Source organism: Tamandua tetradactyla, chromosome 11, assembly GCF_023851605.1.
Source record: "Tamandua tetradactyla isolate mTamTet1 chromosome 11, mTamTet1.pri, whole genome shotgun sequence".
Lineage (NCBI taxonomy): Eukaryota > Metazoa > Chordata > Mammalia > Pilosa > Myrmecophagidae > Tamandua > Tamandua tetradactyla.
The window spans coordinates 29,187,321-29,204,009 of record NC_135337.1 but is presented as its reverse complement, the minus strand read 5'-3'; the positions used below and the strand labels follow the sequence as shown (position 1 = coordinate 29,204,009).

General features: G+C 38.8%; 1 pseudogene; it reads right to left on the bottom strand.

Moving 5' to 3' along the window:
• Window positions 1–15,961: 15,961 nt before the first annotated feature.
• Window positions 15,962–16,293, bottom strand: LOC143649444 (prothymosin alpha pseudogene; annotated as a pseudogene).
• Between the last annotated feature and the right edge of the window lie 396 nt (window positions 16,294–16,689).

The following is a 16,689-nucleotide window of genomic DNA, read 5'->3' as shown; positions in this document are numbered from 1 at the left end:
GTTTGAGATGGGTGAATAGTTAGCTAATGAGGTTGAACTTAATTGTAAGGGAATAGATAGAAGTGAAGGTGGTTCACTAGTGGGTCCATAAGTAATGTTACCATATTGAAGATGAACATGATTGAAAGGGGTTGTACAGACCCATGTGTCCTACTGATTAATACTACAAATACAAATAAGTGCTTGCATGAATTACTGCAAAGGTAGGACTCTTATACAAGGAGGGTATAATTTTGGGGTATAGTGGAAAAATGCTATTGCATACTATGGGCTATGTTTAACAGGAATTCATCAACAGTACCACAGCAATACCAGGGGTATATAATGGGGGGAGGGACAAGAGCTAGGGGGAGGTTTGGATTTTCTATTTGGTGAGGGTGTGTTTATTAGCTATCTTTCTCTTAGAAACAATGGAATTATCTAAAATTGAGAGTGTTGATGGACTGTTGACTTTGGATGTTATACATGAGTCCTGTAGATGGAGGAGGCTGAAAGATGCACTGACTGAGAAGTAGATTGGAGAACGATGGTGTATATATATGATTGAACATTGTGCTGCTACGAAAAGGGATGAATTCGGGTCGGTCCACAGTGGCTCAGTAGGCAGAGTTCTTGCCTGCCATGCCGGAGACCTGGGTTTGATTCCTGGTGCCTGCCCACGCCAAAAAAAAAACGGGGGGGGGGGGGGGGATGAAGTTGTGAAGCATGCAGTGATGTGACTGAATTTGTGGGACATTTGGTGAAGCAAAATAAGACAGAAAGAAAAGAGCAAATATTGTATGATGTCATTTAGAAAATACTTATAAGAAAACTGGGGCCTAGATTGTAAGCTCTTTTGGCAGTCACATTTAGTCCAGAGTGGTAATTGTTATTTCTGGATTTTGAGGGATTGTTTATGTATGTATAACCTGGTATTTAGAGATAAGAATGAAGGCGACCAGGTCAGGATTAAGATAATTCAGAATACAGAGGTAAGGAGGACATAGCTTGTATTTTAGAACTTCACGACTCTTTGAGTCCAAAGGAAGAAAGTTTTATTTTGTGCAGAACCTAAATTTTCCATAGCATATAATCTAACCCAACCTGTCTGGATAAATCATTTAAACAATCCAAACACAGGGAGCCCAGAATAAGAATGAAAGCCTTTAATCCTGTATAGTTTCATGTAATGCTTGGAAACATCCCAGACTATATTAAGCAGATAATCAAAAAATATTGACAGGGGTGCAAGGGTAGTTCAGTGGTAGAATTCTTGCCTGCCATGCAGGAGACCTGGGTTGATCTCCGGTCCATGCACTTCCCAAAAAACAAACAAACAAGCAAAGCAAACAAACAAAAAACAAACGAAAATTCCACAAATGAGGTTCTACAATAACAGGATACTCACATGGAAAAAATAATGAAATGTGACCCCACCTGTTCTAGTTTGCTAGCTGCTGGAATGCGATATACCAGAAACACAATGGCTTTTAAAAAGAGGAATTTACTGCTAGTTTACAGTTCTAAGCCTGAGAAAGTGTCCCAATTAAAGCAAGTCAATAAAAATGTCTGCTCTAAGGCATCCAGGGAAAGATACTTTGGTTCTAGAAGGCCAATGAGGTTCAGGGTCTCTCTTCTAGTGGAAGAGCATGTGGCGAACATGGTGATGTCTGCTAGTTTCTTCTCCAGGCCTCTTGCTTCATGAAGCTCCCCGGTAGCGTTCTCCTTCTTCATCTCCAAAGGTCACGGGCTGATGGACTCTGTGGTTCTCGCATCCTTCTGTCGTGGCTCTGCGGCTCTCTCCTCATCCTCAAAAGGAAAGCTCTCTCCAAAATGTCTCCTCTTTTATAGGATTCAGATAAACTAATCAAGACCCACATAGAATACTTTTTGATTATCTGCTTAATATACTCTAAGATGTATCCAGGCATTACAATAATCTATACAGGATTAAAGGACCTCTTTCTTTTTCTGGGCTCCATGTTTCAGTTGTTCAAATGAGCTATACAGATCAGTTGAGTAAGATTATGCACTACAGAAAATTTCAGTTCCAGACCAAATAAATCTTTCCTTCATTGGTCTCAAAGAGTATATGTGGTTCTAAAATATAAACACCGTCTTCCTTACCCCTGTGTTCTGAATTACTTTAACCCCAACTGTTTGGCTTCATTCTTACCTCTAAATATCAGGTTTTTTATATAACAGCCTCTCGAAATCCAGAACTAATTACCACTCTGGACTTAATGTGTCTGCTCTAAAAGCTTACAATTTAGAGTCCTGTTTTCTTATAAGCATTTTCTAAAGGTGACCATACCATTGTTGTTCTTTTGTTTCTGGCTTATATTTTGTCTCACCAAATGTCCAACATGTTCATTCACATCATTGCCTGCCTCACGACTTTGTTCCTTTTTGTAGCAGCACAGCCTTTGTTCATAAGTATACACCATCGTTCACCAATCTACTTCTCCATCAGTGCATCCTTCAGCCACCTGCATTCATTGGGCATCATGTATAGCGCCCAAAGTCCACAGTCCATCAACATTCTCAATTTTAGATAATTTCATTGTTCCTAAGAGAAAGAAAACCAATAAAAACACCCTTACAAAATAGGAAACTTAAACCTCCTTTTAACTCTTGTCCCTCCCTCCATTATTTACCTCTGCTGTTGCTGTGGTAGTGCTGATGTTTTCCTTTTGAACATACCCCATTGCATGCAGTAGCAGTTTTCCCCCTGTACCCCAGACTTAAATGCTTTTTGTACAGGAATCATATCTTTGAAATAATTCTTGCAAGAACTAATTCATATTCCTAGTGTTAATCAGTGGGACACATAGGTCTACACAAACTGAAGGCCCAGCAATGCCAAAATCCACTTCGCAGCCCAGGTTGATGTGCTGTGGCTTGTACCTTGTCTTGATTTTAGCTTTTATCTCCCCAGTGTTAGGTGAGAAGGATGAATCAAAGGTGAGCTTCAGTCTACATGCAAGCTGATCTTCCACCGTAATCTCGGTGCCTGGTGTGTTGTCAGTGTTCCATTTCTCTGTAAATGTCAGTCCATATTCAGTCCACCTGTACTTGGTTTCCAGATTGTCCATCAGTTTGGTGGTCTCAGTGTTGGCTGAGCCTGAGCTTGTAAATTCCAATCCATTCTCAGACTTTGTTTTGTAATTGAATTTTATTAAGCCAAATTTATCACCCTTGGTGAAGACATCCTGGCAGATTTCCCAGGATCAGTATATGTAGGAGGCTCATTCATTTTCTGCTCAGACATGGTGACGGCTCAATGGAGGCTATGGACCTCGTGAAGGACCACTGTTGAGTTTTGAGAGACCTTTGTGTATTCTAACTATTAGAATATCGTTTGCAAATATTTCCTCCCAGTATACAGCTTGTCTTTTCATCCTCTTAAAAGGATCTTTCACAGAGCAAAGGTTCTTAATTTTGATGAAGTCCAATTTATCAATTTTTCCTTTCACAGATTATGATTTTGTTGTCAAGTTTCAGAACTCTTTGCTTAGCCCTGGAATCCAAAGATTTTCTCTTATATATTTTTTCCTAAATGTTATAGTTATATGGCTTTACATTCTACATTTAAGTTAAAAACTCTGATCCATTTTGAAATAATTTTTGTATGAGAATTTTCTACAGTATGCATTTAGAAAATAATGCTATCCATTTCCCTCTCAGCACCACTTAGCTATGCTTCATTTTCATTCATGCAATGTATTCTTTCCTCGAGACTTCCTCTTTGAACTATGAATTATAAAGAAGTGTACTGTTTTGGGGCTTGTGTGTAATGGTGGATCAGGGGCAGAGTTCTTGCCAGCCATGCCGGTGCCTGCCCATGTAAAAAAAAAAGTGTATTGTTCATTACAAAGTGCTTGGCGATTTTCCTCTTATCTGTTCATTATTGAATTGCAGTTTAATTTTATAGTGGTCAGAGAATTAGGTATGATTTCAAACCTTTTAAGTTTTTGAGGTTTGTTTTATGTTCCAGGACATGGTGCATCTTGATAAATGGGCACTTGAAAAGTATATGTATTCTGCTGTTATTAAATGAAATATTCCAGAAACATTGATTAGATCATGTTGATGATGTTATTTTCTTCTATTTCCCCGCTGATTTTCTATTTAGTTGTTCATGAATTGTTGAGAGAGAAATGTTGGCATCTCCAACTAAAATTGTAGATTTATATATTTCTCCTTTCAGTTCTATCAGCGTTTTGCTCCATATATTTTGCAGCTGTATGTGTGTGCCTGTGTGTATATGTGTGTGCCAGTGTGTGTATATGTGTGCCTGTGTGTGTATGTGCGTGCCTGTGTGTGTATGTGTGTGCCAGTACACTGAGTGTGTTCATGAACTTTGTCCCAGGAGGTGTCAAGTTGATATGACAGTCTCTGGGCACTGGAAAGGATAATCAATGCAAGTACAAAGGGCACATGCTTATCTGAGTGGAAAATCATCATTCTCCAGATGATTCTCAGTATTGCAGCTTTCTGATTGAGATCTCTAACATGAATCTCTTATATGTCATTAATGTCATTGACTGTGATTATCTTGGGTTGAATCAGCCCCAAGATTCTTAACACAAGCTCTTAAAAATGATTTTTTAAATGTGAGCTGATTTACTTACATCTTAAAATTAAAAAAATTAACAAAAACTAATAAAAAAGGATTAATTTCATCATTGTTACATGTTATATATGACTTTTCCCAGGCTACTTGCCTAACTTCCACATAATTTAATCACTTACATTGAAAAAGGGTCTAATCCTGAAGGTGGCAACACTATTCAAAAGGTTGACAGGTAATGATGGCTCAGTGGCAGAGTGCTCGCCTGCCATGCCAGAGACCCGGGTTCGATTCCCAGTGCCTGCCCATGCGAAAAAAAAAAAGCAAAAAACGGATGACTTTCCTTCCTTTTCATGGAATGATACAATAAATGCTGTAAAACAAATGGATATGTACAATGTGCCATTTTTATGATATTGTTGGTCTCTCATTCATTATAATATCATTAAGAAATGATTTTAAACTGTAGACAGAGTATTCACATTGAAGTAAAAAGAAAGTTCTAGAAGTAGGAGGCGAGGGTGTGTGTGGTCTAACCAAGTGGAGTCCCTTCCCCTAACCTTCCTTAGAGCTCAACTCTCTGAGCTTACTGTGGTCAGGAACCTGACGGGAATAAGGTGCACACACGTCTGTATCAGGCACCTCTTATACACTGCTTTGGATCCTCCTGGTCTTCTTTTCCAGCTAGGCTGCCTTTAAGATGAATTTATAAGGTTCCTCAGAAGGTCTTGACAGGACTGAGCACCAACTACCCATACTGACCACCAAATCAATAATGCACCCTGGATATTTTTTTCCTTTCTTTCCTGGTTTACTCCCCCAGACCCTCACTCTTGGTCCTTAGGATCACTTCTCAAATAAAAGACCTTCATGTAAGACTCCACTTCTAGGGGCACCCAGGCTAAGATAGTTCTTTGGTGGCTTTCCACGTATTTTGGGGGAACTATTCCCCTATCTTCTATGACCACATGATCCAAATGCTTGGTTAACTTCATGTTCTTGGCCACAGAAGTTGGGTGAAGTATAGACATAGGACACAAAATGGGCAAAGTAGAGTGCTTCCCTAATTTTCTCTATCTGGAGGTATTGGGAAAAATTAGCCTTCCTTTCTAGTTATTGAACTTTAAATGTGTAGGTTTTGAGTTACCCATAGCCATGTCCCCCACAACTTGGAGACATTGGTCTGGAATAATAAAGATGACATCAGAGAAAACTGAAGGCAAGAGAAGAAGTGATAATTACAGAAGCCCCTAAAATCAATCGTCTTTATATCTAGCTATCTATACCCTTTTGAGTTGTGCAAATCAATACACTTCTTTTTGGTTATGTTAAAGTTGGTCTCTCTCATTCGCAACTAAGGGAGTCCTATAAATCCATAGATAAAATTTGCTACATGGCAACTAGATTCATTCTTCAATGAATGTCATGTCTGTTACTAGCTTCAGTGAAATAATTTTACTTGACAAATTCAACCATATCTGAAAAACATATGACTGGCACACATACAGAGTTGTGGAGAAATGTGGGCTTTGGAATGAATGAACTTGACTTTCCTAAATAATGTGACCTCGCACAAGTGACCTAACTTACCTGAGTCTTAGTGTCTTCATTTTAATAATCAATGTTCTATTCAAGAATATAGAAACTACCTTGGGCATTTCAAGCAGAAACAGATTTAATACAAGGAATTAGGTACTTCCAAAGTCACTGGAAGCCCCGGAGGAGTAAAAGTCAGGGAGCCAGTCACTTGCTGTCAGGTTACACTGCTGCTGCTGCTACTGAAATATTAGAAAACTGCAGGAAACCCTTGTCAACATCAGAGCTCCTCTGCAGCCTAAAGGATGATGACTAATGATAGAACACTCAGTCTGGCCAGAGCCACAAAAGCTCATATCAGCCATAGCTGCCCTGTCTGCCTCTGCTGCTTTTGGAAGAATGCCTCTGCCTCCCCTCTTTCTTCCAAGTATCTCGTGTATATCTCACTGGCAGAATTTAAGTCACATCCAGAAACATCCCATTTCATCCCAAGCTTCTAGCCTCATTAACAGGGGAAAGCTTATAACGGGGTGGAAATGAATAAATACCTATCACCAAAAGACAATAGCAAACACCGGGCATAATACAAATTTCATAGGATTTGCGATGGTTACATACAATAACTGATGCAGAATAGGGATTAAATACACAATAAAAATATTCAGTGAAAAGAAAAAAACCAAGCAAGTAAGGGTACCTTGTCATGGTGAAAGACTCTATTATAGACGATTTCCCATTAACACTTCTACAGGGATAGAATGATCAGCCATTTGAACTTATATATTAGAGAAGTTTATGACCACTATTGAAAAGAATCCAGTACTGTGATACCATGTGTTCTAGTCTTCTAGCTGCCAGAATGCAATATACGAGAAACAGAATTGTTTTTATAAAGGGGAATTTAAAAAGTTGTTAGTTTACAGTTCTAAGGCCGAAAAATGTCCCAATTAAAACAAGTCTATAGAAATGTCCAATCTAAGGCATCCAGAGAAAGATACCTTGGTTCAAGAAGGCTGATGAAGTTCAGGGTTTCTCTTTCAAGTGAGACGGCATATGGAGAACATGGTCAGGGTTTCTCTCGCATCTGGACAGACACGTGACGAACATGGTGTCATCTGCTAGCTTTCTCTCCTGGCTTCCTGTTTCAAGAAGCTCCTCGGGAGGCATTTTCCTTCTTCTACTCCAAAGGTCGCTGGCTGGTGGACTCTCTGCTTCTCATGGCTACATCATTCTGCTCTCTCAGAATCTCCTGGCTTTCTCTCTTGTTGTTCTCTTTTATAGGAATCCAGTAAAGTAATCAAGAGTTTAACAACCGCTCTTGAGTCGTCACATCTCCTGGGAGATAACCTAATTAAAGTTCCATACATACAGTACTGAATAGGGATGAGAAGAAATGGCTGCCTTTACAAAATGGGATTAAGATTAAAACATGGCTTTTCTAGGGTACATACATCCTTTCAAACTGGCACATCATATTAGGCATTTATCTGATGAAAAGAAATCAAGCCCTTAGTGTGTGATACTGGGACAGAGCTTTCTCAGGCAGCTAAATTCTTTGCTTGGGGTCTGAATGGGGTGAAGTGAGTTTTAAATTGTGGGGTTTGGAACAAAGTGGGAACCAAAGCCATATGTGGGGACAAAGATGGGACTAGGAACCAAAGGGAGACCTAAAGGGAGCAGCCTTGCCTATCGGAAAGGAAAGGAGGGAGCTGCGAAGAAGAGCAGGCTGATGGGAACGGAAACATCAGAAATACTTAATCTGGTTCTATGTACAAAGTCAATATCATCTTCTCCTTCAGTTAAAGCAGTTTAATAGGAGACCAATCAAGGTTTCTAATCACTGACATCAGTAAAGGGTGAAGAGTTCAGGGATAACAGTTATTTACTTTGTAAGCATGTGTGGTTTTGCATTATGTTTTAAACCTTCCCTCATTGGCATACATGTTGGCCTGTTTCCCCACTAATCTGCCTATCTCTCAAAAGGAGGGGCCAGTTAATTTTAAATAAACAACGCTGTGGCTATCCCTGTTTCTTCCTACCAAACCATTTTTTTTTGCTGTTTCATAACACAGAATCCTGTAAAAAAAATTACTAGTTTTTATTTTAGATTAAAGTTGATCCTGTTCCTAAGAATTTTATAATAGATTATCCTGCACTGAAATTAATTTGAATATGTAGTGGAAAGAATTCCTTGACCTTGGAGCAGATAGACTTCCGTAAACTCATCCTCTACCAAGATCATCTTAAATAAACATCTTGAATATCACTATTTAGCCTGGTGAATTACTATGACGATTCAGTGAAGTGAGTTCAGATTAACAAGCATTGATTAAAATGCCTATAATGTGCTAGAGTCATCACGCTGGTCCCTGAGGGTAGAATGAAGGAACATTGTAAGATATTGCACATTCCATAGCACAGAGAATTAGGACCCTTAGACCTCACATGATCTAAAGGATTTTAGAGCTCAGAGGGAATGAAGAGACCATCTTATCCAACAACTTCACTTCACAGATGAGTAAATGAAAATCATGTCCATGGTTAAAGTTAGAATTAGAAACAAGGTGAACTTGTTCCAGGTCCTGTTCTTTCTCTTGTACCCTGGCACAGCATGTTCCCTCCTCAGTGGTAGCATTGGGTGAGTTGCTGGAAATAAAGACAGAACTTGAAACTGGTAGTTTCAGCACACTGCCCGCCCTGCTCCTGGTCAGGAACACCACGTCATTACTGCCCACAACATACTTACTTTACATTTAAAAACAAAAACGTTGAATTTTAAAGTTCATCAACATATGACCCTGACCATATCAAAATGGAATAAATGCAATTTTACATACTGATATTTTCACTTACTATACCATAAACATTTTCTCTATGCTGCTTCGGTCCTCATCCACCTATGTTAGATAATATGTTTTTTGTTGTTGTTGTTGTTTTCCATGATAAAAAAAAAATACGAGGTCACTTTAGAAAATGTATAATTCAGAAAAGCCAATAATTAGAGGAAACTAAAGCACCTATAGTTTTACCACTTCACCACAACCCACATCTCTATTTTAGAATCATTATTATAAATTGTAATGATTGGGTAACTTTGTATCTTGACAGAAATCTATTCCTTCATTGTAATGTACTTAGATGATTATGTGGGGATTTCTGGAGATAAATAAGGGTTGAGTAAATGGGTAGAATTAGTATGTGGTGGCGATTGGCGCTGTTCACAAGTATTTCCATCTGTCCTTTGAAGCACTGGTAAAATTGTACTTTCCCACTGCCTTGAAGTCAACCATGGCTTTAACCAATGGGATATGAGGAAAAATAGCAGGTGTTAATTCCAGGTGGAAGCCTTTAAGAGCCAGGGCACAATTTGTCAATCTCTTTTTCCCCATTAACATCTTCTACTATCCTTTTTTCCATATGGAAAGCTGATTTTTCCCATGCAGGGGAAAAACACAAAGTCCCAACGGGTAGCATATAATGCCTTGGGTGTTATCAATTCAGTTATATTCTCACCTGAAACTTAAGACATTAGCTGCCACCAGTGCTCTTTATAGAAGGCTACATATTTTTTAGCAGGGAGAATTATAAAAGCTAATTAATACAAAAAGTACTGCTATTGTGTCACATGGACAATATCTAGCATGGTACAGTCCTCTGTCTCATTATCTACGTGACTCACGTTTGTCCCAGGTTTGAGGAAATTGGAACACACAGTCTAAAAGGTTATCAGGTGAAGGTGCGGCAGAGAAAGAATTACAAACCAGGGTGCAGAGGCAGAATGGCAAACTAGTTTCTGAGCTGGGTTTTCTTTAGTATTAGGATCCAATTTCAGATTCCTTAGTCCTGACCTGTATGCTCTCACCATCTTTAGAGGAAAGTAGGATCCAGTCCTACAGAAAAAACCTAGCAAAAAACTAGGTGAAGGGTGGTGAGAACTTTGGCTTGTCAGCTGCTGTTCAGGCTCAGATGCTAATTCCAACTTGGAAAAGGACAGAAAGTCAATCAGACTAATATCACACAGCAATGCCAACTAGACAGGGAGCAGCCGAATGCACCAATGGCGCCCTGTTAACTGACACATATTGAGGATTACTGTCCAGAAAATTGGAGATACAATGTCAAAGAGAAAAAATCCTTATGTTTGTGGAGCTTAGGTAGGAATGAGGAAGGCACTGGTCAGATAAATTAATTCAAGTGGGTTAATTAATGATTACAGTAAAACATGCATGGAGAACTATGGGGTGCTATTAGAGTATATAACTGAAAAGTCAGGGAAGATTTCTCAGGGGGAACAAATTTATCTCAGGGACATTGGCTGGCAGGTGGAGAGCAGCAAAACACTTCCAGACACCATTCCCTATTTGGGGGGAGAGCTACCAATCTCCACCCTACCAGATTTGCCCCTGCTGAGCGCAGGCCTGGACAAGACAGAACCAGATAGAAAGCTGGCCTTAAATATGTCTAGAGGAGAAAGAAAGTGATTCTGCAAGTGGGTGTGACTGCATGTGGTGGCTCCATTTCTCCTTTTCTGTATTCTTTGTGAATCTACGGTGTATGTGTCTCTCTATGTGTGTGGAGAAAGAGAGGGTGAGAGAGAACAATTTTGCGTCTCTGTTTCCATTGCCATTTCCTTCTTTACTCCAAGGTTAGGTATTTAAATCTGGAAACCAATCCCAGCAGCCATTAAAAGTAAAACTTGGTACTTGAGGCAAGTGCTAGACTCTCATGTTTTTCCTGCCTATCCTTTCTTTCTCTTCTTGGTGCCTTGCCTGAACAACATGTATTGTAGTTAAGAGCTCAAACTCTGAGATCATGGAAATCTAGATTCCAGTCCTGGCTTCCCCAATTTCTAGTTGTGTGATACTAGATAATAGTGCTTTGTCAATGGGGAGTCCTTCGTTTTGATAAATATTCATGTGACTTTAGAATTAAGAAGAGTTTACATAAAATTGTTCCATAAATACAGCAAACAACTTCTAGTCATATTAGGAATAGTTTATGGAATGAGAAGGGAAGGAGACAAGCAGAGATGAGGAGTTGCCTGAAGTCCCTGGGTGGGATGCTATCTCAATAGCTGATCCTTTCATGGGGTCCTAGAGAATCAGGTTGGATGAGCTATTTTATGTGAAGCAGCCATAAGTCAGAAGAACCTAAGAGTAACTGCAGTCTATGTCCTAGAGAATGATGAGTCTTAAAGTTTAGAAGGTAAATTTGTCGTGTCCGAGGGGTGAAAAAGAAAAATGAATAATTACTAGAGCTTGCATTTTTAGTGATGTATCTCATTTTATTCTCACAATACCCCCATGAGGTAGGTGTTATTATCTTCTTCTTTGTAGTTGAAGAAACCAAAGCTAATTGCCCTTAAGGGCAATCAATGGCTCACAATATCATCACATAGTACTGTATTCATCACAATGATCATTTTTTTTTGAACATTTGCATCTCTCTATCAAAAGAAAGAAAAAAGAAAAAGTTCATATATGCCATACTCCTTACCCCTTCCTCTCATTGACCACTAGTATTTCATTCTACTCAATTGATTTTAATCTTTGTTCCCCCTATTCTTTGTTTATTTCTTTTCTATATTTTTTGCTCATTTGCCCATACCATAGATAAAAGGAGTATCAGCACAAGGTTTTCACAATTACACAGTCGCATTGTGAAAGCTATATCATTATACAATCATCTTCAAGAAACATGGCTACTGGAAATAGCTCTACAGTTTCAGGTACTTCCCTTTAGCCATTCTAATACACCATAAACTAAAGAGGGGATATCTATATAAAGCACTACAGTTTCAGGTACTTCCCTTTAGCCATTCTAATACACCATAAACTAAAAAGGGGATATCTATATAACGCACAAGAATAACCTCCAGGATAACCTCTCGACTCTGTTTGAAATCTCTCAGCCACTGACAATTTATTTTGTCTCATTTCTCTCTTCCCCCTTTCAATTGAGGTTTCCTCAATCCCTTGATGCTGAGTCCCAGCTCATTCTAGGATTTCTGTTCTACATTGCCTAGGGGGTTTACACCCTGGGAGTCATGTCTCATGTAGAGGGAGGGAGGGCAGTGAGTTTGCTTGCCATGTTGGCTGAGAGAGATGCCACATCTGAGCAACAAAATAGGTTCCCTGGGGGTGACTAGTAGGTCTAATTTTTTGTGGTTGTTTTTTGATTTCTGCCTAATTTTAAGTAGGCTTAGCCTATCCTTTGCTGGTGTAAGTTTCATAGGAGCAAACCCCAAGATTGACAGCTCACCTATTGATTTGGTTGTCCCAGTTGCTTGTGAGAATATCAGAAATTCTCCAAATGGGGAAGCTGAATGTTTCCCCCTTTCTCCCCATTCCCCCAAGGGGACTATGCAAATACTTCTTTATTAACTGTTCAAATCACTCTGGGATTTATCAGCGCATCACACTAATCTGAACAAACCAATTAAACTGTCCATTTAAGTTAAATTAGGAAACGTACTAGTCAAAGTATAGATTTTGCACCAAATAAACATTTCTTGCTTTAGTGTTACACAGAAGTTGAAGTTTCAAAATATGAATGACCATCTATTTTCAACACCCTGTACTACTGACATTCCTATGTTCTTACTCATACAAAAACATGTTTTAATTTGTGCATTTAGTCATCATCATTGTACACTCTAGGCATTCCTAGATTGTACCATCTCAGGCTTTATCATTGATCTTTCCTTCTGGCTTCATATGTGCCCCCAGCTCTTCTTCCTCTATACTTTTCACATTCAGTTTCATTCAGTGTACTTACATTATTGTGCTATAATCAGGTAGTACTGTGCTATCCATTTCTGAATTTTTATAATCAGTCCTGTTGCACAATCTGCATCCCCTCAGCTCCAATTACTCAATCTCTACCCTATTTCTATCTCCTAATAACCTGTGTTCTTAACTCATATTCTCCAAGTTCACTCATTAATGTTAGTTCATATCAGTGAGAACATACGGTATTTGTCCTTTTGTTTCTGGCTGATTTCGCTCAGTATAACATCTCAAAGTCCATCCAGGTTGTTACATGTTCCGTGACTTTATTCTGTCTCACAGCTGTGTAATATTCCATTGTATGTATATACCACAGCTTGTTTAGCCACTCATCTGTTGATGGACATTTGGGCTGTTTCCATCTCTTGGCAATTGTAGATAATGCTGCTATAAACATTGGTGTGCGAATGTCTGCTTGTGTCCTTGCCCTCCTCCTCTGAATAAATACCTAGCAATGGTATTGCTGGATCATACAGCAATCCTATACTTAGCTGGGTTCAATTTGTAAGAATTTTGCTCAGGATTTTTGCATGTATATTCACTAGAGACATTAATTTATAATTTTCTTTTCTAGTAGTATCTGTCTGGCTTTGGTTTGAGGGTAATGTTGGCTTCATAGGATGAGTTAGGTAGTCTTTCCTCCTCAATTTTTTTGAAGAGTTTGAGCAAGAATGGTACTAATTCTTTTTTGAATGCTTGGTAGAATTCATATGTGAAGACATTTGGCTCCATATTTTTCTTTTTTGGGAGCTTCTTGATTTCACAATACTACCTGATTATAGCACACTAATGTAATTTCTTCACTTGTGATTGGTTTGTTGAGGTCATCTATTTCTTCTCAAGTCAATGCTGGTTGTTTATTTCTTTCTAGGAAGTCATCCATTTCATCTACGTTGTCTAGTTTATTAGCATAAAGTCGCTCATAGTATCCTCTCATCTCCTTTATTTCTGCAGGGTCAGTGGTTGTGTCTTCTCTTCCATTCCTGATTTTATTTATTTGCATCCTCTCTCTTTTCCTTTTTGTCAACCTTCCTAAGGGTCCATCGATTTTATTGATTTTCTCAAAGAACCAACTTCTGGTTTTGTTGATTTCCTCAATTGTTTTCGTGTTCTCAATTTCATTTATTTCTGCTTTAATCTTTGTTATTTCTTTCCTTCTGCTTGCTTTGGGGTTAGTTTACTGTTCTTTCTCTAGTCCTTCCAAGTGAACAGCTAATTCCTCGATTTTTGCTCTTTCTTCGTTTTTGATATCAGCATTTAAGGCAATAAATTTCCTTCTTAGAACTGCCTTTGCTGCATCCCATAAACTTGATATGTTGTATTTTCATTTGCCTCGAGATATTTACGGATTTCTCCTGTAATTTCTTCCTTGACCCACTGATTTTTTAAGAGTGTGTTGTTGAACCTCCATATATTTGTGAATTTTCTGGCCCTCTGCCTATTATTGATTTCCAACTTTATTCCGTTATGATCTGAGAAAGTGTTTTGTACTATCTCAATCTTTTAAAATTTATTGAGAATTGCTTTGTGACCCAGCATATGGTCTATCCTTGAGAATGATCCATGAGCATTTGAGAAAAAGGTATATCCTGCTATTGTGGGTGTAATGTTCTATAAATGTCTCTTAAGTCTAGTTCGTTTATTGTGTTATTCAAATTCTCTGTTTCTTTATTGATCCTCTGTCTAGATGTTCTACCCATTGATGAGAGTGGGGAATTGAAGTCTCCAACTATTATGGTAGAGGTGTCTATTTCTTTTTTCAGTGTTTGACTCATGAATTTTGGAGCACTCTGGCTCGGTGCATAAATATCTATGATTGTTATGTATTCTTATTGAATTGTTCCTTTTATTAATACATAGTGTCCTTCTTTTTCTCTTTTAGTTGCTTTACATTTGAAATCTAATTTGTTGGATATTAGTGTAGCTACTCCTGCTCTTTTCTGATTGTTGTTTGCATGAAATATCTTTTCCCAGCTTTTCACTTTCAATCTATGTTTATCCTTGGGTTTAAAATGCACCTCCTGTAGACAGCATAAAGGTGGGTCCTGTTTTGTAATGTACTCTGCCAGTCTACGTCTTTTGATTGGGGAGTTTAATCCATTACCATTTAGTGTTATTACTGTAAGGACAGTACTTTCTTCTACCATTTTGCTTTTTGGATTTTATGTGTCATATCTATTTTTTTTTCTCTTTTTACCTTTACTGATAGTATTCATTTCTACACTCTTCTCCATATCTCTCTCTCCTGTCTTTTCCTATCTGCCTCTAGGGTTCCCTTTAGTATTTCTTGCAGAGTGGTCTCTTGGTCACAAATTCTCTCAGTGATTTTTTTGTCTGAAAATGTTTTAATTTCTCCCTCTTTTTTTTTTTTTTTTTTTTTAGAACAACTCAGCAAAATAAAATTCCGGTTTATTGTTGGACAACATTGTTTCACACATACATCAAACAGGCCAAAAAAAAAATAAACAGCAACTTCATAGACCAAAAAAAAAAGGAAAAAAAAAGAAACCTTTATCTTTGGCCTTTTTAACCATCTCATACAAACCAACTACTTATAGTACAGCTAAGTACATACACAAAAAAAGTTACTGGAATGCTTGGAATAAGATTGTATTTTTTTGTTGTTTTTGCTTTTTTTACAAGGTTTTTTTTATTCCTTTGAGATTATAATGAACATGGTCACACCACAAGTAAAGTCAGAAGTAGGACAGAGAACGCTCCGAAGGCTGGTTTGGTCATCTGAGATCATTAAAAATGGCTGACCCCTAACAATATGTACAAAAATATAAAATGTAAATAAAAAAATACAAACAAATTTTCCTTTTTAAAGTACTTTAAAGAAAAAAAGCAGGGCCTTGGAAGTTTTGGTTCTTTTCTCCTCCCCTGTTGCAAATTCACGTTGTGGTTTTGGTTGGGTGGTGGAGAGCGTGTGTCATCTGCGGGTGGCGCTGCCCGCGGTGGGTGGGTGGGCGGGCCTCTCTACTCGAAGGTGACCACGTTTAGATTCTGAGACGGAAAGTGGAGGGTGAATAGGTCACGGTGGCCTTTTTTTTTTTTTTAAGTTTAATGTTTCCTTTTTTGCCGTCTAGTCATCCTCATCAGTCTTCTGCTTCTTGGTGTCCACATCATCATCCTCATTGTCTTCAGCTGCCTGTTTGCCCGTAGCTGCCTCAGCCTCCTCATCTTCATCTCCATCCTCTTCCTCACCATCTCCTTCTTCCTCCTCCTCCTCTTCCTCCCCACCTTCTTCCTCTTCTTCATCTACCTCATTATCAGCCTCCTGTTCCCCGTTTTCCTCGTTAGCGTTCCCATTAGCAGGTGCCTCTCTTCCGTTCTCTGCCTCCTCCACAACTTCCTTTTTCTCCTTTAAGTCCTTGTGGTGATTTCGGAGCTGGTATCCACGGCCACGTCTGACATGATGGGGCATGCCGGTGATCAGAAGCAACGGATTAAGAAGAAAGCGAGAGTTCGGGGACTCTAGCTATAAACCTGCCGGGGTCTGTGGTGGTGGCGCGCGGCAGCGGAGGCGGCTGCGGGGAGCAGGAGCCGGACAAGGAACAATGCAAAGATGGCTTTTCCAAGCAGCCAGTTCTCCCTTATTTTTGAAGGACAGTTTTGCTGGATATAGAAGTCTTGGTTGGCAGTTTTTCTTTTTTAGAATCTTAAATATATCATACCACTGTCTTCTTGCCTCCATGGTTTCTGCTGAAACCAAAGAGAAATCTACACATAGTCTTATTGGGCTTCCTTTGCATGTGATGGGTTGCTTTTCTTTTGCTGCTTTCAAAATTCTCTCTTTCTCTTTGACAAGTG